The sequence below is a fragment of the Schistocerca nitens genome, chromosome 7 (assembly GCF_023898315.1).
Source record: "Schistocerca nitens isolate TAMUIC-IGC-003100 chromosome 7, iqSchNite1.1, whole genome shotgun sequence".
NCBI classification, from domain to species: Eukaryota; Metazoa; Arthropoda; class Insecta; order Orthoptera; family Acrididae; genus Schistocerca; species Schistocerca nitens.
In genome coordinates, this window is record NC_064620.1 from 184409558 (window position 1) to 184436335 (window position 26778).

Sequence of the window (26778 nt, forward strand, 5' to 3'; positions counted from 1 at the left end):
GTAACATTAACCAAAATGGCCTTGATGTGCTGGTACTGCGAACGAATGAAAGCAAGGGGAAACTACAGCCGTAATTTTTCCCGACGACATGCAGCTTTACTGTATGATTAAATGATGATGGCGTCCTCTTGGGTAAAATATTCCGGAGGTAAAATAGTCCCCCATTCGGATCTCCGGGCGGGGACTACACTAGAGGACGTCGTTATCAGGAGAAAGAAAACTGGCGTTCTACGGATCGGAGCGTGGAATGTCAGATCCCTTAATCGGGCTGGTAGGTTAGAAAATTTAAAAAGGGAAATGGATAGGTTAAAGTTAGATATAGTGGGAATTAGTGAAGTACGGTGGCAGGAGGAACAAGACTTTTGGTCAGGTCATTACAGGGTTATAAATACAAAATCAAATAGGGGTAATGCAGAAGTAGGTTTAATAATGAATTAAAAAAATAGGAGTGCGGGTTAGCTACTACAAACAGCATAGTGAACGCATTATTGTGGCCAAGATAGACACAAAGCCCATGCCTACTACAGTAGTACAAGTTTATATGCCAACTAGCTCTGCAGATCATGAAGAAATAGATGAAACGTATGACGAGATAATAGAAATTATTCAGGTAGTGAAGGGAGACGAAAATTTAATAGTCATGGGTGACTAGAATTCGTCAGTAGGAAAAGGGAGAGAAGGAAACATAGTAGGTGAATATGGATTGGGGGGATGAAATGAAAGAGGAAGCCGCCTTGCAGAATTTTGCACAGAGCACAACTTAGTCATAGCTAACACTTGGTTCAAGAATCATAAAAGAGGGTTGTATACCTGGAAGAATCCTGGAGATACTGAAAGGTATCAGATAGATTATTTAATGGTAAGACAGAGATTTAGGAATCAGGTTTTAAATTGTAAGACATTTCCAGGGGCAGATGTGGGTTCTGACCACAATCTATTGGTTATGAACTGCAGATTGAAACTGAAGAAACTGCAAATAGGTGGGAATTTAAGGAAATGGGACCTGGATAAACTGAAAGAACGAGAGGTTGTAGAGAGTTTCAGGGAGAGCATAAGGGAACAATTGAGAGGAATGGGGGAAAGAAATACAGTAGAAGAAGAATGGGTAGCTCTGAGGGATGAAGTAGTGAAGGCAGCAGAGGATCAAGTAGGTAAAAAGACGAGGGCTGATAGAAATCCTTGGGTAACAGAAGAAATATTGAATTTAATTGATGAAAGGAGAAAATATAAAAATGCAGTAAATGAAGCAGGCCAAAAGGAATACAAACGTCTCAAAAATGAAATCGACAATAAGTGCAAAATGGCTAAGCAGGGATGGCTAGAGGACAAATGTAAGGATGTAGAGGCTTGTCTCACTAGGGGTAAGATAGATACTGCCTACAGGAAAATTAAAGAGACCTTTGGAGAGAAGAGAACCACTTGTATGAATATAAAGAGCTCAGATGGCAACCCAGCTCCAAGCAAAGACGGGAAAGCAGAAAGGTGGAAGGAGTATATAGAGGGTTTATACAAGGGCGATGTACTTGAGGACAATATTATGGAAATGGAAGAGGATGTAGATGAAGACGAAATGGGAAATAAGATACTGCGTGAAGAGTTTGACAGAGCACTGAAAGACCTGAGTCGAAACAAGGCCCCGGGAGTAGACAAAATTCCATTAGAACTACTGATGGCATTGGGAGAGCCAGTCATGACAAAACTCTACCATCTGGTGAACAAGATGTATGAGACAGGCGAAATACCCTCAGACGTCAAGGAGAATATAATAATTCCAATCCCAAAGAAAGCAGGCGTTGACAGATGTGAAAATTACCGAACTATCAGTTTAATAAGTCACAGCTGCAAAAGACTAACGCGAATTCTTTATAGACGAATGGAAAAACTGGTAGAAGTGGACCTCGGGGAAGATCAGTTTGGATTCCGTAGAAACGTTGGAACACGTGAGGCAATACTAACCTTACGAATTATCTTAGAAGAACGATTAAGAAAAGGCAAACCTACGTTTCTAGCATTTGTAGACTTAGAGAAAGCTTTTGACAATGTTAACTGGAATACTCTCTTTCAAATTCTGAAGGTGGCAGGGGTAAAAGACAGGGATCTAAAGGCTATTTACAATTTGTAGAGAAACCAGATGGCAGTTGTAACAGTCGAGGGGCATGAAATGGAAGCAGTGGTTGGGAAAGGAGTGAGACAGGGTTGTAGCCTCTCCCCGATGTTATTCAATCTGTATATTGAGCAAGCAGTAAAGGAAACAAAAGAAAAATTCGGAGTAGGTATTAAAATTCATGGAGAAGAAGTAAAAACTTTGAGGTTCGCCGATGACATTGTAATTCTGTCAGAGACAGCAAAAGACTTGGAAGAGCAGTTGAACGGAATGGACAGTGTCTTGAAAGGAGGATATAATAAGAACATCAACAAAAGCAAAACGAGGATAATGGATTGTAGTCAAATTAAATCGGGTGATGCTGAGGGAATTAGATTAGGAAATGAGACACTTAAAGTACTAAAGGAGTTTTGATATTTAGGGAGTAAAATAACTGATGATGGTCGAAATAGAGAGGATACAAAATGTAGAGTGGCAATGGCAAGGAAATCGTTTCTGAAGAAGAGAAATTTGTTAACATCGAGTATAGATTTAAGTGTCAGGATGTCGTTTGTGAAAGTATGTGTATGGAGTGTAGCCATGTATGGAAGTGAAACATGGACGATAACTAGTGTGGACAAGAAGAGAATAGAAGCTTTCGAAACGTGGTGCTACAGAAGAATGCTGAAGATAAGGTTGGTAGATCACGTAACTAATGAGGAGGTATTGAATAGGATTGGGGAGAAGAGAAGTTTGTGGCACATCTTGACTAGAAGAAGGGATCGGTTGGTAGGACACGTTTTGAGGCATCAAGGGATCACAAATTTAGCATTGGAGGGCAGCGTGGAGGGTAAAAATCGTAGAGGGAGACCAAGAGATGAATACACTAAGCAGATTCAGAAGGATGTAGGTTGCAGTAGGTACTGGGAGATGAAGAAGTTTGCACAGGATAGAGTAGCATGGAGAGCTGCATCAAACCAGTCTCAGGACTGAAAACAACAACAACAACAACTACAACAACATAGGAGTCAAAGGATGTGAAGGGCTAATAATAATTGAAAGGCTATGATACAACATTGTACTCTGCCATTCATGTTATCCAGTCCATAAATAGTGTGGACGAATAGGAAACTAGAAAGGAAATTGGAAAGGGGTTCACATGTCAAAGGGAACAGATTAAAAACTTAAGTTTTGTCAGTGGGCTTGTAATTCTGCCATAGAGATCAAATGATTTGAAATCCATTACAACGGAATCAAAAGCAACTGAAAAGTGATTAATGGTTACATATCAACATTATTAAACACTGTGTAATGGAGTATAGGCTAATTAGTTAAGATGATTCTCAGGGAGTTAGATTAGAAAAGGAGACGAGAGAAGTATCTGAAGAATATTCCTAAGCGTTAACAATACTGTCGTGAAATCTTCCTCACATATTTACTTCGAATTTTAGCACTATACTTTTGTCAGATAGCAAATATTTTTTTCTGTTAAAACCTACTGCGCGAAAGAAAATGCTTTGATATACTGTGGTGTGAAAATGTGCGGTTTTGTTTCTGTTTCGCAATCAGTTTTAACTGCCATCGTAAGGCATTTAAACCATTACACAAACTGTTTCTCCCAAATGTATTGTTTCTCCTTACATACAATTTTAAACAAAAGTTGTACACACAATGTGTTGTTTCTTTTTTTCCCTCATAGTCGGTTTTAAAGAAAACAGGAAAGTTGTACTTACGGCCTATCGGCTTATGATTAGAAAACTTCTGCTTAATCTGCGCGACGGTACCTAACGGATTCTTCTTGTGTGATCGAAATAGCATTCCATAGGAGTACACCAGTTGCATCTTTACCCACGATTACTCGTATTTTACGTACGTGGGCTATGCATGGCTCTGTTTAAAAAGAATAGCTCGATGTACTCATAGTGTCTTGTTGCACACGTCTCCTTTCATGTCTTACAGCTAATTCGCTGCAAGTAATGGCCAACATTTCTGATCCTGTGGTCAAACAGTCTATGCATTGGCTAGAATAGCGAGTCAATAAAACACACAAAAATACAAAATGAAAGTTATATAAATAATTTAATAAAAAGCGTTCTATTCTAACCACTGTAATTGATGTAGGCAACAGAGAATTATGTTGAATAATGTTTATTCACCAAAGGACATCTAAACCCAGAGGAAAGTGGCCCTGCGACGAAGAAGTATATTACAGACAGTAAAACTCTACTAAAATGCAGTGAAGTTACAATGAGGCCGTTACGAGAATAGCAAAGCCCTGAAACTAAATAACACGAAAACTAAGTCCAATATGTGATTACAATACATGAAAGATCCACCAACTCAAAACAGTTCAGAGTTCAACGTGATGATTTACAAGTTAGCACAAACACGATCACGAGTAGAAATTCTGTCTATCCTCACTTCCATAATACAAGTGGAAAACGTTAGTCCTGCTCTGTAGGACGTTTAGACCTCTCGAAATATAAAGTCCCTTCAGAAGTTAAAGTATGGTATCGACCTTCACTGCCCAGACGCTATCATCCATTCCATCATAAACAACAAGATAGAATGCCATTCGTAGCCACAGACATGAAAGTGACAAGAATCACACACCTGAGGTCTTCACTCGAAAACTTCCCAATCCCTATTTCAGTCCTCAAGTGTTCCGTAACTGTCCCCTTACCCATTGGTTGAAGGTCATCCCCAGCAGTAATACATCGTTCTTACGTTCCACAGACGTAATTTGACTCAACTTGTCCACTTCCCAGACTAAACTAATATATTACAACAATAAACAAATATGGAATTGTTATAAAAATTCAACTACACTCAAACCATTCACAACAAATATAAATTTGGTCCTGGCCATAAATAAGCCAGTATTCTTACGCAAGTGCGCGCACAGTAAATGACAGGTGATTGTCGTTAAATAATGTTTAAACAATTACTTAGCCCTGTTTGTCACAAGTGTCTTTTGGCACTCTTTTGACGATACTGAAACATTGTTGAATCATAGAATGAAAATTTATCTGAGATCGCTAATGTACTCATATATTTTCATTAATACTTGATTCTGAATTATTATAGATTCTTGAAAAGTTGTAAGAAGCCTTCTTACCGGCCGGGGTGGCCGAGCGGTTCTAGGCTCTTCAGTCTGGAACGGCGCAACTGCTACGGTCGCAGGTTCGAATCCTGCCTCGGGCATGGAAGTGTGTGATGTCCTTAGGTTAGTTAAGTTTAAGTAGTTCTTAGTCTAGGGGACTGATTTGATGACCTCAGATGTTAAGTCCCATAGTGCTCAGAGCCATTTGAACCATTTGAAGCCGTCTTTCAGCTTGTCTGACACTCCGCCATTTCTTCGAGCACCGTCTCCTGCACAGAGGCCAAGCGGGCGTCAAATGTCCAGATTTCCAGCTTTCTGATATACCTCCTTCCAGCGACGCGATCCTTCTGTTTGCACCTGAACTCGCCTGGAGTGGCCACGTGATGTCTTCGTCTCGCCGACTTGCACCCAGTCAAACAATAAAATTCAGCTGGCGTCAATACCAGCTACAGGTGGACGAATAACTCATTCTCATCCTCATAATGTTACAAATCTGAATAATTCGAAACGTTGTAATGCTGCCCATTCACAGAAGCCGCTGCCTTCACAGATCCAGCAGTGGTAGAAAACGTAACTACTGATCCCAACGAATTTGACACAGGAAGGTGGAGGAGTAAGAGGTGGACGGAGTAAGGGGGTGGGGCAGGAGTTGGTGGACAGAGAGGGACGAAGTAGGAAGAGGAGATGGACAAAGAGAGGGGAGAAGATGATTAGGATGTATATCCAATTTCTCTTACATGTTTAGCAATTATTAACCATTGCGGGGATCGCTAATAAGTAATGATAGCAGAAAAAAGGAAATGTAAAATGTATGCCACTAATATCAAGACATGTTTTACATGTTTTGTAAAAAGAGAGAGATATTAACACACGATGTAAATTAAGGAGCAGTCTTTACGAAAGAACGTGTCGAACGTGAAACAGTACGGGACAGAAGAGATCAGAAATTTTTCAAATGCTACGACATTGAAGGATGTGTACGTGTTGAATAGAATGAACAAGGGAAACAAAATGGCACAACTCAATTAAAAGAAACGACATGTTGATAGGACACTTCTTGAATCATCAATAAATAATTGTTCTTGAATCATCAATAAATAATTGTGAATTGGAAAGAATGGTTGGGAGAGAAATTGTAGAGTGCCTGAATAGAATATTCCGCTTAAAATGTACGCAGGATAGACTAGTTGTGCAGATATGAATAGACTAGCATAGAATAGTGTAGCAGGAAGAGCTGTATACACCAACCATTGGACTCTAGTTTAAAACAACTGATTTACATTTCAAGTGAGTGATACCTGAATGGCTCAGATTAATGTTATAGCAATCTAGAAAACGATGATGTTATCATTGACCTCTTGGACAACTCAGTTTCAGTTGCGATAGGTATGAAGTGAGGTTCCGACGACACCTTTTTTGTTTTGTTACGTTACACGTGAAGTTTTTGAGGCCTGAGTTAATCGTCAATCGACGACTCTGTCATGGCACTTTGCGTCGTTACGTGTAGTTTGCGATAAAATCTCACTAGTAGGTTCGGTATGGGTGCCATGTGGTCTCCTACCTAAGGGCGCCATGTTTCGCAATTAGAACCGCACTATGTTTCACGTGCGTAATAATTAAGAAGAGGCCTAGCCTGCAGACTTACGCCCGCTGCCGCACTTTGTGTGCGTGGGAGCGCGAGCTAAATTATTTATCTGTGAGTAACCGACGAGGTCGAAATAGCCGTGTCGGAAGTTTGTATAAACGTGTGGCTCTGCGTTGCGGTATGCTAGCTTTTACCAGCACGCTCTCCTGCAAGAAAGCGGTTAGAGCGTTGTACAAATACCCGGAGTGACACAAGCGAATGAAGCGCCCACATAAACCATATAGAAAAGTCGGAAATGTCCCCGTCCTCTTACTGTAATTACGCTGCCCTGTCTTCTTCTCAGCCTACCTGTACGATAAAAACTGAACAGTTGCAGAGAGATCAGAGAGATTTTAAAGCCTGTAGAAGAAGTGATTTGTGAATTAAGTGTGACTAGTGAACTATTCGTCAGTATCACTTTAAATCTGCTGTATGCCTTCCAGCAGTTTGTTGAAATATTTGAAACAGAACACAGATCTACTCTCCGAGCCGTGGACAAGGACGGAAAGGCCTTCTGTCTTTTGTCGTGGCGGTTTAATCCGAAACTGACTTATTTACCAAATTATCAACTGTGCCTCACAAGGTAATGCCCCAGCGTGACATGTAGAAACCCACCCCGGAACTTTTTATGCAGGCAAAATGCAGCGAAAGAAATGCTGTGTCAATCGCTTAGCTGCTAAGAAGCATCACCAGTATTTTTTTTTTCAGTTGTGGAAATTATCGTTTTTGACACATGAAGAAACTCTATGACAGCGGTTTGTACAGCCCTTCTTGCCTAGCATGCGATCGGTCGCGACAAGTGAGCATAGCGCCGTATTGTACAAATATCCGGAGTGACACAAGCGAATGAAGCGCCCACCTAAACCATATAGAAAAGTCACCCAACATTAATGTTTTGAATAAGAGGCGCTTCGTTTCGACAGCTAAACTGTGGCATGTATACTTATTACAAAGGTGACCAGCAGGGCAAAATAAATCAGGACAACGTTTGATATTACATTACAGATGGCTTCCATCAATCAGGACTTCAATGTATTCAGATTAAATATCTCTTGCACATATATCATTTCATAACAATTCCTGTAGCACAGATGATCTGACAATGTTAGAATAATGTATATTTTACTAACAATGAATCAGTTCATTGTTTATTCCCCTCAGCCGTAACAGTAAAGCGAATTTTCTTTTGAGTGACGAAAATAAAGGTTATCCTAGCACCAGGTACACATGACGAGAGGAAAATTATTGCTTTCTGACACGTCATAGTAATTCCTAGGTTTATTTAGGTAGAGTTACTGTACACTAGGAAATGGTCCTGGCCGTTGCTCCGCTTATTGTGCTGCATACCATTCATGCCTCAAGCATTTCGTAAAACGTGCCGATGAAAACTCATAATGCGCAAATATTTTAAGAATTATGTTCTCCTGATAAACCTCAAATGACACGGAGCTATCAGAAACCATCTTTTCCGACCATTTCCTAAAAAATACTTTCTACAGTCGAAAAAGCTCTTTGTCGAGAGTCACACTGGCTGTTCAGGTGGAATCTGAATTATATCAACAGTATTTTCGTTGTCCTCCTGAAAGAGAGAAATAACTTTATGTCCAGGCCAAGAGCTCTACCAAAGCAATGTCTTAATTTCTGTAGATGCCTAGAAACCGTTTAAACTGAAATGTTAAAAATTCTTTTCCATTTTTCCAGATTTTGATAGGTCGACAATAAGATTTTTGCGGCTAAACAGCCCGTTATTTTATTTTGGTCTTAATACTTCTTAAGGTCCCTGAAGTGAGATAGAAATCTGCAGAAACAGTAATTTACTCATACTTATCACTGTCATTGTTGTATATACCGTTAATGAAATGCAGACGAGACATTGTCTTTTCTCGCATCGACATTATGAAGTGCAGTTTGCTTGCAATTCTTGCTCAAAATCTGATTGATCGACGTCATACATAGCAGATGTGGGGATAATAGCAAGCTTCGTTTTCACGTTAGCTACGAATTAATGGCATCTCCTATACACGTTTACTTCAAGTAAACTTCGTCGTTCGCGACTTCCTATACCGTATGATTGTTTGTATGTCATTACTCTTGTCGAAAAAATGTTGAGGTAAGCAACGTTCGTCTCATTTGCGACTCAAAGCGCCCAGTCTCGGTGATCTCCTTTGGTGGTGATTCGTCTCCCATGGTGCCCATGGTCCATGTCACAAAAAAACTCCTCTGAAGAACAACAGCTCATGTAATTTATTCAAGTTTAGTCCATTTGTACAGTTCAGGGTCACATTTTAGGAAGGGAAATCTGGTTTGCACATTGCTTAAGACTAAGTGTTAGACACAATGAATATTAACTCAGTTTTATCTCCTTTGTTCGCACTTTCATTACTGCAAAAGCAAGTGGTATTTATTATGAATATTAAATGAGTTGTAAATTTGAGTGAACGGTAATTTCAAACAATTGTTTCAGAGAAACTATCAACGAAAACTGCAATTCACTTTACAAATTGCGACCAGTTGAGTCGTGATGCGCAGTCAACAAAGTATATGCACCTGCCATTTTCGACACGCGTAGTCCACTACAGCTCTGGTATGGTTGTGCGTTTCTCCAGCCGCCTGGTGAGCTACGAATTTGGAAATTTTCAACATTTTAAAAAACTTTCAGTGCATCTTAGCAGCTAAAATTTCAGAACATGATTCGACATGTCGGATTGGACAGTTCCCTTCTTAGAAAAAGTAATCCAAGAGTGGGGAAACTAAAATCAGAGCTTAAAATTGACATACCAGTCAAATTAAGAATAACAAATATTAAGATAGACGAAAAGCACGAAAAGAAATACAAATACTGAAACAAAGAGCCGAAAAAGTAGGGTAGCAAATAACATTTTAAAAAATAAAATACATTCTCGTACACAACTTGGCACCAAAATTCTAAAAACTGTATCTGGAAAAACCGAGAGAATGTCGAAGTGCAAATATTTGGGCGAAACAGTTCACGAAAATGGCCTCGAAAAGAGTTGTTACGAAATGGAAACAGCTATCAGGTTTACAAGAGAAATGTCGAACAGGAAAAACCCATTATATATTGAGTGAAACTATTTGTCTAATAGTAAGGAATGAAATAGATTAGAGAAACATTTAATGCATCTTCCAGAGATCCTCGAAGTCTGGTACAGCAGCCGAGATAGTCATACGTTAGTGACGAGACCTTCCACCAGACAAATATGCTCAAATATTAAAATCCTATAATTCCAAATTAAACGTTGAACCTTAAATTCTCAATTAGCACCTCACTTATGTGTATGATGTGGAGTATCATTCAAAAACACATCAACTGTTTCTATAATATGGTTTCCTTATTTCTTTTAGACAAATCATTTCACAAAATATCTGACGGTCTTTTTTTTCAAATTTTCTTATCTTCAGATTTCTTCAGAAAGGTTGAAATACAAAACGTTTAAATATCAATATGTGTTCTGTTGTTATAAAGAATATAGATGAAGGGAAAGCAAAGGTTTCACTTTATACCGTGAGTTGATAATTTTTACAGTTCATTTTTATAGGTAGCAACACCTGTTTACCAAATCATGCTAATTAAGCTATTCTAGATTATCGTGATAATTTGCAAGCAGTTAACTGTTCCTTGCATAGCTAGACCTCATGGTGGGGAATTTAATGCCCATATCCCACTCTCTGTTTGGATATGAAAATTTGGAAAGTTTCAACGGATATTGCCATCATTGCGCTTAAATATATGACCAAAGCTGTATCTCAAATTACATCTAACTGAGACACTACAACACAGCCATCATACCCAAATGTCCTTGCAGGGATTAGTCACCCGTTTTGAATGGCGAGAGGGTTATTGAAGTAACCCAAACGAGATATAGCAAAGTAAAAGTCAAGAACAAATAGAAAATAAAGAATTTGAAAATCAGATTAGCATGACACCTTGAGAAGTTAAATGGCACTTGCACTAAAGCACAAATTGAAACAATAAAATTCATCAGTATAGTAAAATAATACATAAAAGAAAGTGATATCACAGTTCCATATAACAGGCAAAATATTTATGTAGAAAAATCACCACTGGACTTTTGGCCTGATGGGAAAACCCAAGAAGTCGCAACAAATTGGTCTCCAGAGCAGACAAAATTCTATTCTGCGAGAATGAAATTGAGGCCATAAAATACATCTAAAATCAAACTTTGAAAACTCCCCATGTTGTGCATCGTGTCCTCTAGTGTACAAGTGTAATAACAATTAATCACAAACAGAATAAAGAAGTATATACAGCGGGAAGTAAGTATGAAAGCAACAAGTTCCTAAAAAGAGATTTCTGCAAGAATACTTGAATGGTGTTCACTTTCAAATGATTCGTAGTCATACACTACCGGCCATTAAAATTGTTACACCAAGAAAATAACGTGCTACAGACGCCAAATTTAACCGACATGAAGAAAATCCTGTGATATGCAAATGATTAGCTTTTCAGAGCATTCACACAAGGTTGGCCCCGGTGGCGACAACTAGAGCATGCTGACATGAGGAAAGTTTTCGTACATAAACAGCAGTTGACCGGCGTGGCCTGGTGAAACGTTGTTGTGATGCCTCGTGTAAGGAGGAGAAATGCGTACCATCACGTTTCCGACTTTGATAAAGGTTGGATTGTAGCCTATCGCGATTGCAGCCTATCGCGATTGCGGTTTATCGCATCGCGACATTGCTGCTCGCGTTGTTCGAGATCCAATGACTGTTAGCAGAATATGGAATCTGTGGGTTTAGGAGTTTAATACGGAACGCCGTGCTGGATCCCAACGGCCTCGTATCACTAGCAGTCGAGATGACAGGCATCTTATCCGCATGGCTGTAACGGATCGTGCAGCCACGTCTCGTCCCTGAGTCAACAGATGGGGATGTTTGCAAGGCAGCAACCATCTGCACGAACAGTTCGATGACGTTTGCAGCTGCATGGACTATAAACTCGGAGACCATGGCTGCGGTTACCCTTGACGCTGCATCACGGACAGGAGCGCCTGCGATGGTGTACTCAACGACGAACCTGGGTGCACGAATGGCAAAACGTCATTTTTTCGTATGAATCCAGGTTCTGTTTACAGAATCATGATGGTCGCATCCGTGTTTGGCGACACCGCGGTGAACACACATTGGAAGCGTGTATTAGTCATCGCCATACTGGCGTATCATCCGGCGTGATGGTATGGGGTGCCATTGTTTACACGTGTAGGTCACCTCTTGTTCGCATTGGAGGCACTTTCAACAGTGGACGTTACGTTTCAGATGTGTTACGACCCATGGCTCTACCCTTCATTCGATCCCTCCGAAACCCTAAATTTCAGCAGGATAATGCACGACCGCATGTTACAGGTCCAGTACGGGTCTTTCTGGATACAGAAAATGTTCGACTGCTGCCCCGGACAGCACATTCTCCAGATCTCTCACCAATTGAAAACGTTTGGTCAATGGTGGCCGGGCAACTGGCTCGTCACAATACTCCAGTCACTACTTTTGATGAACTGTGGCATCGTGTTGAAGCTGCATGTGCAGTTCTACCTGTACACGCCATCAAAGATCTTTTTGACTCAATGCCCAGGTGTATCAAGGCCGTTATTACCGCCAGAGGTGGTTTTTCTGGGTACTGACTTCTCAGGATCTATGCACCCAAATGTAATCACATGGTAGTTCTAGTATAATATATTTGTCGAATGAATACCCGTTTATCATCGCATTTCTTCTTGGTGTAGCAATTTCAATGGCCAGTTGTGTATGAACCACTTTACTGCGCTTACGTCAAAGTGCAAGCTGTTTTATAGCATTCTCACTCTACTCCTCCTTACCATTCGTCATTCTCTCTCTCTCTCTCTCTCTCTCTCTCTCTCTCTCTCTCTCTCTCACTCACTCACTCACTCACTCACTCACTCACTCACACACACACACACACACACACACACACACACACACACTCTCTCTCTCTCTCTCTCTCTCTCTTAACAAGCGGTGCGCTCAGTTGGAAGTAGAATTACCGTTACATGAAAGGATTTGGGTTCGAGTACCGTTATGCTTCACAGATTCGACCTTTCAGGAGCTAGCAATGCAGCTTCATACCTATTGTCGAGTTTAGGAAAACTTGTTCCTGTTCCATCTTCTACGGTTTCTTCGCACACAGAAATATGCTTATGGAATATGAAAACGTAGTTTACAGGATGACAGGCTCCTCCGAAAGGGATTTGGCATAATAGGCCGAAATCATGACTGTTAGTAACTACATTTACTAAAAGTCCATTTGAAAAATGTTGTTAGTTTTCCTAATTATTCTGATTCTATGAGCTCGTACTTGTTGGTGTTAATTTTTTTTTTCATATCAAATACTAGCCTCAGGGTGTCGTTCTACGGTTTAGTTACGAACCATTTTTCTTTACCTTACAAACTTCTATTCCTCTGAAGTGCGTCAGTACGTATCCAGCCGAGGTTCCGCCATTGCACAATATTAGACATCATTTACTTGGAATAAGTGTTTCCCGTAAATATTTGCTACATTATTAAAACGGTTAACTCAGTGTATCTCCACTAATGTAAATAACACCATGAAAACCTCATTAACAGCCTCGACACAAAATATATTTTGTAAGCTTTACCCTCAGCGCAGTTCATGCGTTTAGCATGTAGAGTCCTCCCTCGGGCATGGGTGTGTGTGGTGTTCTTACCACAGGTTACTTTAAGTTTAAGTAGTGCGTAAGTCTAGGAACCGATGACCTAAACAGTTTGGTCCCTTAGGAATTCACACGCATTTGAACATTTTTTTAGCATGTAGATCTTATACAGTCAATACATCTGACCGTAATACACTAAAGACATACACTGAAAGTCATGGGACTGCGATATGCAGGTATACAGATGGCGGTATTGCCGAGTGCGAAATGTATAAAAGGGCAGTACATTGGCAGAGCTGTCATTTGCACTCACGTGATTCGTGTGACAGGTTTCCAACGTTGTTATGGCCGCATGACTTGAATTAACAGATTCTGAACGCGGAACGCTAGCAGGAGCTATATACATGGGATATTCCCATTAGGGAATGCATAATTCCGAGATCCACAGTGTCAGGAGAGTTCCTAGAATACCAAGTTTCAGGCATTACCTCTCACCACGGACAACTCGGTTGCCGACTGTCTTCACTTAACGACCCAGATCAGCAGTATTTGCATAGAATTGTTAGTGCTCACAGACAAGCGCCGTTGCTTGCAATAATAGCAGAAATCAATGTCCGTTATGGCAGTGAGGCGTAATTTAACGTTAATGATCTGTGACAGCAGACGATCGACTCTGATGTCTTTCCTAAAAGCACGACATAGCCTGCATCACCTCTTCGAGACTCGTGACCATATCAGTTCGACACTACACAAAACGGTGGCCTGGTCAGATGAGTCCCGATTTCAGTTCGTAGGAACTGGTGATAAGGTTCGAGTGTGGTGCAGACCGCACGAAGCAACCGATAAAATTATGAACAAGACCCTGTCCAAGCTGAGGGTGGCTCCATCATGGTATGGGCAGGAATGTATTGGATGCTCTGGTCCAACTAAAGCGATCATTGAATAGACATTATGTTCGCTTACTTGATCATTTTCAGCCATTCATGAACTTCGTGTTACCATACTATGGTGTCATGTCGTTGGGCGACAATTCTTTGCGATTGGTTTGAAGAACATTCTGGACATTTCGAGCGAATTGTTTGGCAACCCAGATAACCCGACGTGAGTCTCATCGAACATTATGGGACATAACCTGGTGATCAGAAGAACATTCTGGACATTTCGAGCGAATTGTTTGGCAACCCAGATAACCCGACGTGAATCTCATCGAACATTATGGGACATAACCTGGTGATCAGTTCGTGCACAACATCCTGCACCGGCAACACTTTCGCAATTGTGAACTGTTACAAAGACTCCTTGACTCAGTACTTCGGCAGGGGACTACGAGTCCATGTCAGGCCGAGTTGCTGCATTATGACTGGTAAAAGGATGGGACACGATATTAGGAGATATCAAATGACTTTCGTCACTTCGGCGTAATTTCATTCCAGTCTGCTCCTCATACTGGTAAATATCGGCACTTCAGAATGATTATACGATCTATTTAGAATATTTGTTACAAACATGCAACATTTCTAGTCGAATTACATGTAGATAATTAAAAAAATGGTTTCCGTTAATCCATATTGGAGTCGTAGTTTGAATTATTACAGTCTAGCTCTCAGAATATTGTGTCTTCTTTAATTGGAATCCAGAAGAGGTCGCACCTGACAGAAATTACACTTAAATGTTTGTCTGAGCCGGCTGCAGTCGCCGAGCGGTTCTAGGCGCTACAGTCTGGAACCGCGCGACCGCTACGGTCGCAGGTTCGAATCCTGCCTCGGGCATCGATGTGTGTGATGTCCTTAGGTTAGTTAGGTTTAAATAGTTCTCAGTTCTAGAGGACTGATGACCTCAGATGTTAAGTCCCATAGTGCTCAGAGCCATTTGAACCATTTTTTTGTTTGTCTGATGTAACCACTACTAAAAAGCTTCGTGTTGGGTTCGGCTCTAACGCCTGATACTACACCACTTTCGAAGGTTTCCAGCGAGTTCCATTATATATAATTGGCCACACCAGTATACCACTCCACCACGTATGTTTTTTTTCTACTAATCAAGTGTTTACAGTCGTTTTGATTGTATTCTCGTCCCTGAGGCGGTACCGCGAACGTCGTAAGCTACGTAAATAGTGATCGGAATATTAAATCCTAGGGTAATCCTCACGTCCTGACCATTCCATTTATAGCTATCGGTTTTTAATCAGAATAGTTACACCATGTTTCTGCTTGCATACTCTCTCTTCCTGTTGAACCTCCAGCATAGGCTGCAACGAATTCGCTGCACTGCATTTTGACTAACTGTTTCGTTCTAATTAGTTTCCCCTTAACTCTTACAATATGAATCTACTTGGCAAAATCTTACGGTTTTATGACTAAAACCATCTAGATCGCTAAAGAAAAGTCTTGATTTATTACGAAGCTTGGTCAGCTGCCACATTTGTTAGCAAAGAATTTTGAACTAGCGAAACCAGGTTCGCTGTGGATATTTAAATCTATACTTAATTGTGGTGTCAATTAACAACTGATAAAATATTCATGATGATTGCAGACTCATACCGTAAATGTGTATCGTTAATTAATAAGAATACAGCGATATTCCTTACTGGGAAGCAGAACTTACTGTTTTCAGAGCTTCGATTGTAAAAATTGAGAATTCCAAGAGTCGGTTTTACAGAGAAAAAGCGTCACCCTAGTCTGCAGCTAAGCCTTTTCTCCAAGCTTTCCTTGGTTAGCAAGATTTAAAGGAGAGCTACTGTGGTATTCTGAGTACGAGAGATGTACTTCCACTAATGAAACTCCTAAGTCCTGCCTACGTAGCTCAGTGGTCCCGGCTAGAGTCGACGTCGGGCAAGCAGTGTCACCTTCTCAAAAGGGGTGCGACGTTTCGCAACTGTCTGCAGTGAACCAGAGATTAACAGGGTCATTTTTTTTTCCTCTGTTCTTAGTCTTTCTGTTATTTCTTTCAACCTTCTCTTCATACCATGGCCACCATCACATCAAAGACGGACTGGATACGGGTGAAAATAGAGTACAGAATGGACTTTTTTTTAAGGTCGTGCTTGTGATGGACGCGATGTCTTGTATGTACCCAAAGGCGGTCACTTTGAAATATTTAACAGGAATATTGTTGCCAAACAGCTTTAAAGAAGATAAAATCCTCCCGCCCTATCATTCGGTAGCTGGTTTCAATTTTCGCAACATTTGGCTCTACATCTACACTTATACTCCGCAAGCCACCCAACGGTGTGTGGCGGAGGGCACTTTACGTGCCACTGTCATTACCTCCCTTTCCTGTTCCAGTCGCGTATGGTTCGCGGGAAGAACGACTGTCTGAAAGCCTCCGTGCGCGCTCTAATCTCTCTAATTTTACATTCGTGATCTCCTCGGGAGGTATAAGTAGGGGGAAGCAATATATTCGATACCTCATCCAGAAACGCACCCTCTCGAAACCTGGCGAGCAAGCTACACCGCGATGCAGAGCGCCTCTCTTGCAGAGTCTGCCACTTGAGTGTATTAAACATCTCCGTAACGCTATCACGGTTACCAAATAACCCTGTGACGAAACGCGCCACTCTTCTTTGGATCTTCTCTATCTCCTCCGTCAACCCGATCTGGTACGGATCCCACACTGATGAGCAATACTCAAGTATAGGTCGAACGAGTGTTTTGTAAGCCACCTCCTTTGTTGATGGACTACATTTTCTAAGCACTTTCCCAATGAATCTCAACCTGGTACCCGCCTTACCAACAATTAATTTTATATGATCATTCCACTTCAAATCGTTCCGCACGCATACTCCCAGATATTTTACAGAAGTAACTGCTACCAGTGTTTGTTCCGCTATCATATAATCATACAATAAAGGATCCTCCTTTCTATGTATTCGCAATACATTACATTTGTCTATGTTAAGGGACAGTTGCCACTCCCTGCACCAAGTGCCTATCCGCTGCAGATCTTCCTGCATTTCGCTACAATTTTCTAACGCTGCAACTCCTCTGTATACTACAGCATCATCCGCGAAAAGCCGCATGGAACTTCCGACACTATCTACTAGGTCATTTATATATATTGTGAAAAGCAATGGTCCCATAACACTCCCCTGTGGCACGCCAGAGGTTACTTTAACGTTTGTAGACGTCTCTCCATTGATAACAACATGCTGTGTTCTGTTTGCTAAAAACTCTTCAATCCAGCCACACAGCTGGTCTGATATTCCGTAGACTCTTACTTTATCAGGCGACAATGCGGAACTGTATCGAACGCCTTCCGGAAGTCAAGAAAAATAGCATCTACCTGGGAGCCGGTATCTAATATTTTCTGGGTCTCGTGAACAAATAAAGCGAGTTGGGTCTCACGCGATCGCTGTTTACGGAATCCATGTTGATTCCTGCAGAGTAGATTCTGGGTTTCCAAAAACGACATGATACTCGAGCAAAAAACATGTTCTAAAATTCTACAACAGATCGACGTCAGAGATATAGGTCTATAGTTTTGCGCATCTGCTCGACGACCCTTCTTGAAGACTGGGACTACCTGTGCTCTTTTCCAATCATTTGGAACCCTCCGTTCCTCTAGAGACTTGCGGTACACGGCTGTTAGAAGGGGGGCAAGTTCTTTCGCGTACTGAGTGTAGCTCGAAGATATCGCCAGAAGATGATGAGAGTGGCACCCACCCAAACGTCGGGGAACCTCATCGCAGCCACCCAGATGGAAGCCCAGAAGGATTTTATCAGGAATATGCGCCTGAAATATCTACATTAATTATACAGTTATATATATATGTGTGTGTGTGTGTGTGTGTGTGTGTGTGTGTGTGTGTGTGTGTGTGTGTGTGTGTCGCATTTCGATATATTTATGAAAAACGCAATTAACGAATTAAAAATCTTATATGTATCATTTCAAAGCACCTGTGAACGATTAATATTTGTAAAGTGTGGTATGATTAAAACTGTACCTCTGAACACAGCAGAGCTTTACTAGTCATCGTCCTATAGAAGGTGGTGTGCCATTATCCTCCGACGTCTGAAGCGGCATATTCAGCCAATTGTAGCGCAACCTACACAGTAAAGGGAATTTCGAATTATGGAGCAGCGTGGCATTTTCCACATTTACAAATCACTGCCAAAAAGGAAAGAAGCGACAAGCGACAGAAAAGATAGTAGGCCTAACTTGGAACTGAACGTACTTGTCAAATGAACCACCGACCCGCATTCTAACGTAATGTATGGAGAATAGTTAAGTTTTTATATTGTAGGTTTAACGCGACTGGTGTTTCAAATGCATGTAAGGATTTTATGATTTTTTACTTACACATCCACATTCTACCTTCTACAGTTCCCCTTAGTACCACCTGAGACATCCCTTGACGTCTTAGCACTCGTATTCTCACACTGTCCCCTCTTATCGTTAATGATTTCCACTTGCACCCTTTCTCGTCAACTCTGCGGGAATCTCCTCCACCTAATATTCAGCATCCACCTATGTCATCACACTTCAAACGTTTCGATTTTCTTCTTATCACATTTTCCGACAGTCCATGATGGACTCTTACAATGTGCCGCTCCAGACAAACATTGTCAGAAATTTCCTAAAATTAAGATCTTGTTTGATATCGGTAGATATCATCTGGCCAATAATGCACTCTTTGTTTGTACTAGTTCGCTTTTCACGTCCTCTTTCCTTCACCCTTCATGTGTCACTTGTTTCCAAAAACGCAGAATTCCTTCAGTTTGTCTACGATGTTGAAACCCAATTTTGATCTTATGTTTTCCTCTTATCTCGTTTCTGCAACTCTTCATTACTCCCAATCCATATTATGCGCTAATTAGAAAGTCGATTTCAGTCAGCAAGTCCTGAAGTTATTTTTCACTTTTAGTAAGTTCAGTAAAGTCATCAGGGAAACTTATCATTGATGTTCTCTCACCCTTAATTTTAATCTCGCTCATGAACCTTTCTTTTATTTCCGCCGGTGTGTAGATTCAACAGTATGGGGGAAGCACTACATCCTGTCTTTCTCCCTTCTTAATCCGAGCATTGCGTTCTTGATCTTCCAGTTTTATTGTGTCTTCTTGGGTCTTGTACAGACTGTATATTATCCGTCTTCACTATAGCTTACTCCAGTGTTTCTCAGAATTTCTAGCATCTTGCACGAGTTTAAACTGCCTAACACATTTTTTACGTCGAAAAGTTCTGTGAAGAGAAACTCTTAAGTCCTGCTTCCATTGATTGTGCAACAACAGAACTGCCGCCCTGGTGCCCTAACCCTTCCTAAAGATAAACTGGTCGTCAGCTGTGAGATCCACTTTCTTTTTAATTCTTCTGTGTATTATTTTTCACTGCAACTTCGATGTGTAAGCTGTTGCACTGATTCTGTGACAATTCTCCTTGATATCTTGGAAATTGTCAATAGCATCCAAACGACTATTCAAGTTGATGTGTAGAATTTATGTGCCTTTTTCTGAAGGCACATAAATTCTACACATCAACTTGAATAGTCGTTTGGATGCTATTTTCACAAATTATTTAAGAAGTTCCGAAGAAATATTACCTATCACATTCGCCTACTCTTCCAGTGCTCAAACTCAGTTGCAGTACTGGATCTTCTGTGCCTTACAAATATAATTCAGTTACCTGTGTCACTTTAGGAGACGCTCTCCCTGGCAGAGATCATCACTGTACTCTTTCAAAGAATTCCTCGTACACTCTTAGTGTTGAAACACTTACTTTTAATTTCATCGAAGATTATTTTGACTTTCCTATACGTCGATTTGTCCAGCTGACAGCCATTTCGGCTTAGCATCCCAGCACTTCCTACAAATTACATTCGTAAATGACTTACACTGTTGTATTTCTACGTTCCTGAGTGTTATCACAGGGACTAGTGAATTAAGTCATCAGTCATCATCAGAATGGGAAGAAATTACATGTGGTGTCCCACAAGGATCCATCTTAGGGCCATTGCTTTTTCCTGTGTACATTAATGATCTCTCATCAGTTACACTGCCAGTAGCAGAGTTCGTTTTGTTTGCAGATGACACAAGTATTGCAATAAATAGTATTTCAAGTGTAGTTCTAGAAAGATCTGCTAATGATATTTTCATGGATATTAATAAATGGTTTAAAGCCAACTCACTGACATTAAACTTCGAAAAGACTCACTATATGCAATTCAGAACCTGTAAGAGGTTTCCACCCAGCATATGCATAAAATACGAAGAAGAGCAGATAGAAGAGGTTGACAGTCTTAAATTCCTGGGATTACAACTTGATAATAAATTCAGTTGGGAAGAGCACCCCACAGAACTGCAGAAACGCCTTAACAAATCTGTATTTGCAATTCGAGTGTTAGCAGACATAGGTGACATAAAAATGAAAAAGCTTGCATACTTTGCCTACTTTCATTCCATAATATATATGGTATGATATTTTGGGGTAACTCTTCAAGTCAAACAAAAGTTTTCAGAGTCCAAAAGCGTGTAATACGTATTATTTGTGGAGTAAATTCACGGACGTCCTGTAGAAACCTCTTCAAAGAACTGGGTATACTAACTACTGCCTCTCAGTATATTTACTCATTAATGAAATTTGTCCTAAATAATATATATCTATTTCCAACAAACAGCTCAGTTCATACATACAATACCAGGAACAAAACTGATCTGCACAAGGACTTAAAAGGACTTGCTTTAGTTCAAAAAGGGGTCCACTACTCAGGAACACTCATCTTCAATAATTTGCCAGTAAACATAAAAAACTTAGTTACAAATAAAGATCAGTTTAAAAGGAGCCTGAAAGACTTACTAGTGGCCAACTCCTTCTACTCCATTGACGAATTTTTTAGTAGAAACAAATGATGTATCGTATATATTCATACTATTAGTATTGTAATTTCAGCTTTAAAAAAACATTGACATGTTCCACATCCACGAGGATCTCCTCAGCACGGATCTATGGAACGAAAACTAATCTAATCTAATCATACTTTCTTGAAGTATTTCTTCTTCTTCTGCGAGGTGTCTTCGCAGTTACCTTCGTTGAATCTACATCCGTCTGACTAAGTTCTTTGATTTCCCGTTTTAGACCTGTCATTTCCTCTGCAACTGAACTGCCTTCTATGATATATACTATCGCGCTATCTGCAGTCTGAGACTTTCAAATATACATCATCCTTCTTCAGTACTTCAGTATTCCACTTCTTTGTATTTGAACCTTTCTTGTGTTTCTTTTAAACTTCTTTTTACGCTTCCTCATTACTAAATTGTGATCTACTCCGGGGTTCACCCAATAATCCAGAATATTTCGGAATCCCTTCCTGACCATAATGTAATCCAACTGTAATTCTCCCTTGTCTTTGGGCCACTTTCCACGTATGCCTCCACCTCTTGTGATTCTTGAACAGATTATTCCCTACTGGAAGCTGAAATTTTTTACAGAACTTAGTTTTTCTTCTCTCTGTGCCACACTGCCAAGCTCATATTCCTGTGTAATCTTTTTTCTATTCCTTTCCCTGTTACTTCATTCTAATTTTTCATTATCACTAGATTATCATTTCCTCTTACCCTCTGAACTTCCGGTTCATTATCCATATATATCCCTTTGCATCCCTTCACGTTCTGCTTGTTATGAAGGCATCTATATATGTTAGTTTCCTGCTGAGTCTCATGAGAATAAACCCGTCACTGAACTATTCACGCCGCGCGGAGTGGCCGCGCGGTTTGAGACTCCATGTCACGGCCTGCGAGGCCCCTCCCACCTGAGGTTCGAGTCTTCCCTCAAGCATGGGTGTGTGTGTGTGTGTGTTGTTCTTAGTATAAGCTAATTTAAGATATTTTAAGTAGTGTGTAAGACTAGGGACTGAAGATCTCAGCAGTTTGGTCCATTAGGTATTCACACACGTTCGATTTGATTTGAACTATTCACAGTAACTCACTCTCTGCCCTATCTTCCTATTCATAACGAATCTCACTCCTGTTACACCACTTTCTGCTGCAGTACGATACGATCCTACATTTTTGTACCAGAAATTATCAGGCTGTTCCTATTTCACTCTGCTCTTTCAAACGGCCGGCTGGGGTGGCCGAACAGTTTTAGGCGCTTCAGTCTGGAACCGCGTGACTGCTACGGTCGCAGGTTCGAATCCTGCCTCGGGCATGGATGTGTGTGATGTCCTTAGGTTAGTTAGGTTTAAGTTGTTCTAAGTTCTAGGGGACTGATGACCTCAGATGTTAAGTCCCATAGTGCTCAGAGCCATTTGAACTCTTTCAAAGCATATCTTGGTTCAACCTCGAAATTCCCTTTCCAGATTTTGTAGGATCCTAACGACATTCAAACCTGATATTTTATGCATGCATAAATGGGCGCTTATCCGGAATCCTTTTCCGATGGAGAGACCATAATGACAATTTTTCATTTACAGGCCACATGTCCTGTGGATTCACATTAAGTGCCTTTAATGCAGTGGTTTCCATTGCCTTCGGCATCCACGTGCCGTTCATCATTGCTGATTCTTCCTCCTTTTAGGGGCAGTTTCGCAGTGCAAGGTCACGAAAGTGCGCTGAACCTCTGACCGCTCCTCCGCACTCTTTGACAAGGCTGTTGGCAGAATGAGTCCTTATTCAGGATGTCTCCTGCCGCCTTGCCCTATGATTTGTTATTGAACGCTTAAACCGTGGCCTGGACCGAAACCTTTACCCAGGACATTTCGTTACTACTCTAGTACGTGATTCCTACAGCACGTTGACCGGTTCGTTGTTTTAGTAATATCTGAAAAACATCGTACTTCACCCGCTCATTAACTGCTGCCACGTAATTCCTTAGTCATCACCTAATTAGATCTTCAGATCATCTTCAGGCATAATAAACTTATTCATAACAATCTACATGAAAATACTAAAAGTGTGGCGTAAAATAACATATAAGCCGTCCTGCGTCACCTCCGTCGTCAGTAAAATACGTTACATAGTCCATAATCGAACGTAATGAACAGCTGATCTTCTGCTATATATAGGTATGTAGACACAAAAATGGTGAGACCGATAACGAAACTAACAGTTCAATACTTCTACTATTGATGACGTAATGTATTTTACTATCGACGCTAACTAGGCAGGATAGGTTTAATGTTATTTGAGGCTAAACTCTTTTAAGTTTGTCATGCAACCTGCTGTAAATACTTTACGGTATCTGAAGATCAAAACCAGTCGTGAATTTAGAATTATTTATCAGGTGTACAGTTTTTCTTCCGTCGTATTGCAATAGACGGCAGAAGCAGTATATGATGGAGCAGGCATTTGTAAACATAACACCATTAGCCAATTTGTGATTGCATCGTAATGTTATTCTGGATTAAATATGTCAGCTTAAGAGTCCAATTCTGGACATTATGGCGAAGCTATAATTTTTTGCTATAACGTGCCATACAGCTGAGGCTAGACCTATGGTAAGGCCACTATTAATGAGAGAACGTGCAGAGAATGGTATCAACGGTTCAAGAACGGTGAGTCTGACGTCGAAGCATTGCATGGGTGTGGAAGACACAAGGTTCTCGAAGCTCCTGAAATCGACTAAAATACTCACAGAAGATCGTTGTCGTAAACAGCTATTGAGCCGAGAACTGAAAGACAAACGGCTACAGTAAGGCGATAAACATGAAATGGTGATTTTGCAGCATGACAGTGCTCGACCACACGTCACAAAACCCGTCAAAATATGCTTCGAATCGTTGAAACAGGAAGTCGTGACGCAGCTGCCGTATTTTCCTGACGTTGCCTCCTTTTCCAATCAACCGCGCAAGGCCTGGCTGACCATAGCCTCCGGTCATATGAACAATCCCACTTCTTTCTCCGCAGGTTTTGTATGCTGCCCGAAAGGTGGGAGGAAGTAGTTTGCCAGCGATGGCCAATACTTTCAATCGTAAACGGTTAGCACGTTTTTCCACAATAAAGCCTCAGACTTCGAGAGAAAACAGCGGAAGCAGAGTGTAGATCTAATATTACCGCTCCTTGGAGATTGAAATACGTTTTCTTACAAGGGAACCTCCCCATCGCACCCCCCTCAGGTTTAGTTATAAGTTGGCACAGGGATAGGCCTTGAGAAACTGAACACAGATCAATCGAGAAAACAGGAAGAAGTTGTGTGGAACTATGAAAAAAATAAGCAAAATATACAAACTGAGTAGTCCATGCGCAAGCTAGGCAACATCAAGGAGAGTGTCAGCTTACGAGCGCCGTGGTCCCGTGGTTAGCGTGAGCAGCTGCGGAACGAGAGGTCCTTGGTTCAAATCTTCCCTCGGGTGAAAAGTTTAATTTTTTACTTTCAGATAATTATCAAAGTTCAGGCACTCACACATAATCAACTTCGCTCTCCAAAATTCCAGGACATGTTCAGATTTGCTTGGATATATACAGAATTTGACGGTCTACGCACGGAAACATTTGAAAACGTAAAAAACATATGTTTTGACAGAGCACAGTGAAAACTGTGCGACTCTGAAACTGTTGCATTCATTTGGTGCTGTTCATGTGACAAACTCTTATGTTTTCATCACTTTTTTTTGGAGTGATTATCACATCCACAAGAAAATCTAAATCGGGCAAGGTAGAAGAATCTTTTTACCCATTCGCCAAGTGTGCAAGTTAGGTGGGTCGACAACATATTCCTGTCATGTGACGCACATGCCGTCACCAGTGTCGTAAAGAATATATCAGACGTGTTTTCCTGTAGAGGAATCGGTTGACCTATGACCTTGCGATCAAATGTTTTCGGTTCCTGTTGGAGAGGCACGTTCTTTCGTCTACTAATCGCACGGTTTTGCGGTGCGGTCGCAAAACACAGACACTAAACTTATTACAGTGAACAGAGACGTCAATGAATGAACGGACAGATCGTAACTTTGCGAAAATAAAGAAAGTAAAATTTTCACTCGAGGGAGGACTCGAACCAAGGACCTTTCGTCCCGCAGTTGCTCACTCTAACCACGAGACCATGGCGCTCATCGGCTAACGTTCTCCTTTATGTTGCCTATCTTGCACATGGACTACTCAGTTTGTATATTTTGCTTATTTTTCCATAGTTCCACACAACCTCTTCCTGTTTTCTCGATTGATCTGTGTTCAGTTTTTCAAGGCCTATCCATTGAGTCAATTTATAACTAAATCTGAGGGGGGTGCGATGGGGAGGTTCCCTTGTTAGACATTTACGAGCTGCAAGACGCCCCCTGCACGAAATATATTGAAATATCTGATTAGACCCGATAGGTGTGTCTCACCACTGTCAATTATGACTGAATGCTCCTCATAAAGTAATCTTCGTACAGCTTAAGGAACTCTATCACCATTAAGTAACGTGCAGTCTCTCATTTCCTATCGTTCTGTTTATGAACTACGCTCTCAAAACACCCCTTCCCTTAGTAGCTTCACATTCTACTTGTCGTCCTTCTGTCCGCCCACTTTCGGTGCAGAATAATTTGGCAATGTGTGTTTCATATGCTGACACCAGGCCAGACCACGGTTTTGTGGGAAATCTGCCCACCATCCTCGTCGACACTGACGCCAGTGTCACGCAGGTTTTGAAATTTTGTGAACTATCAGGTCACATCCCCGGAGTTCTGGGGTGAGGACACGGTATTTAATGCGTTATAGATAACTATGCCCCCACGACAATGGCGGGCTTACTCTTAGTGAGGCAGCTGATGGCCGTGCTGTTGAGCGCCCCACAGTCAAAATAAACAACTGACGACCGAAAATAGTGCTCTTAGGCACTGTGTATTGATCAAAACAGTCAGCGCCGTGCTACGAGTGTATCAGATCAGAAATATTGCTACAGCCAGTCATCTGCATAAAGGGTAGCTCATCATTACTCGATGTTTAGTCATCATGTGTTCCAAAAAATGTTCAAATGTGTCTGAAATCTTACGGGACTTAACTGCTAAGGTCATCAGTCCCTAAGCTTACACACTACCTAACCTAAATTATCCTAAGGACACACACACACACACACACACACACACACACACACACACACACACACACACACACACACACACACACACACACACACACACACACACACACACACACACACATGCCCGAGGGAGGACTCGAACGTCCGCCGGGACCAGCCGCACAGTCCACGACTGCAGCACCCTAGACCGCTCGGCTAATCCCGCGCGACTCATGTGTTTCATACGGAATTTCTTATGTCTGTTTTGTACTGCTTTCTATACTTGGTTGTGAGAAGGAATGCCAGTTGCGCAGCAATACTAGCAGCAGCAGCCGGGTAGTAGAGTTTTCCAACACCGGACCGCTTGCAGAAGTTA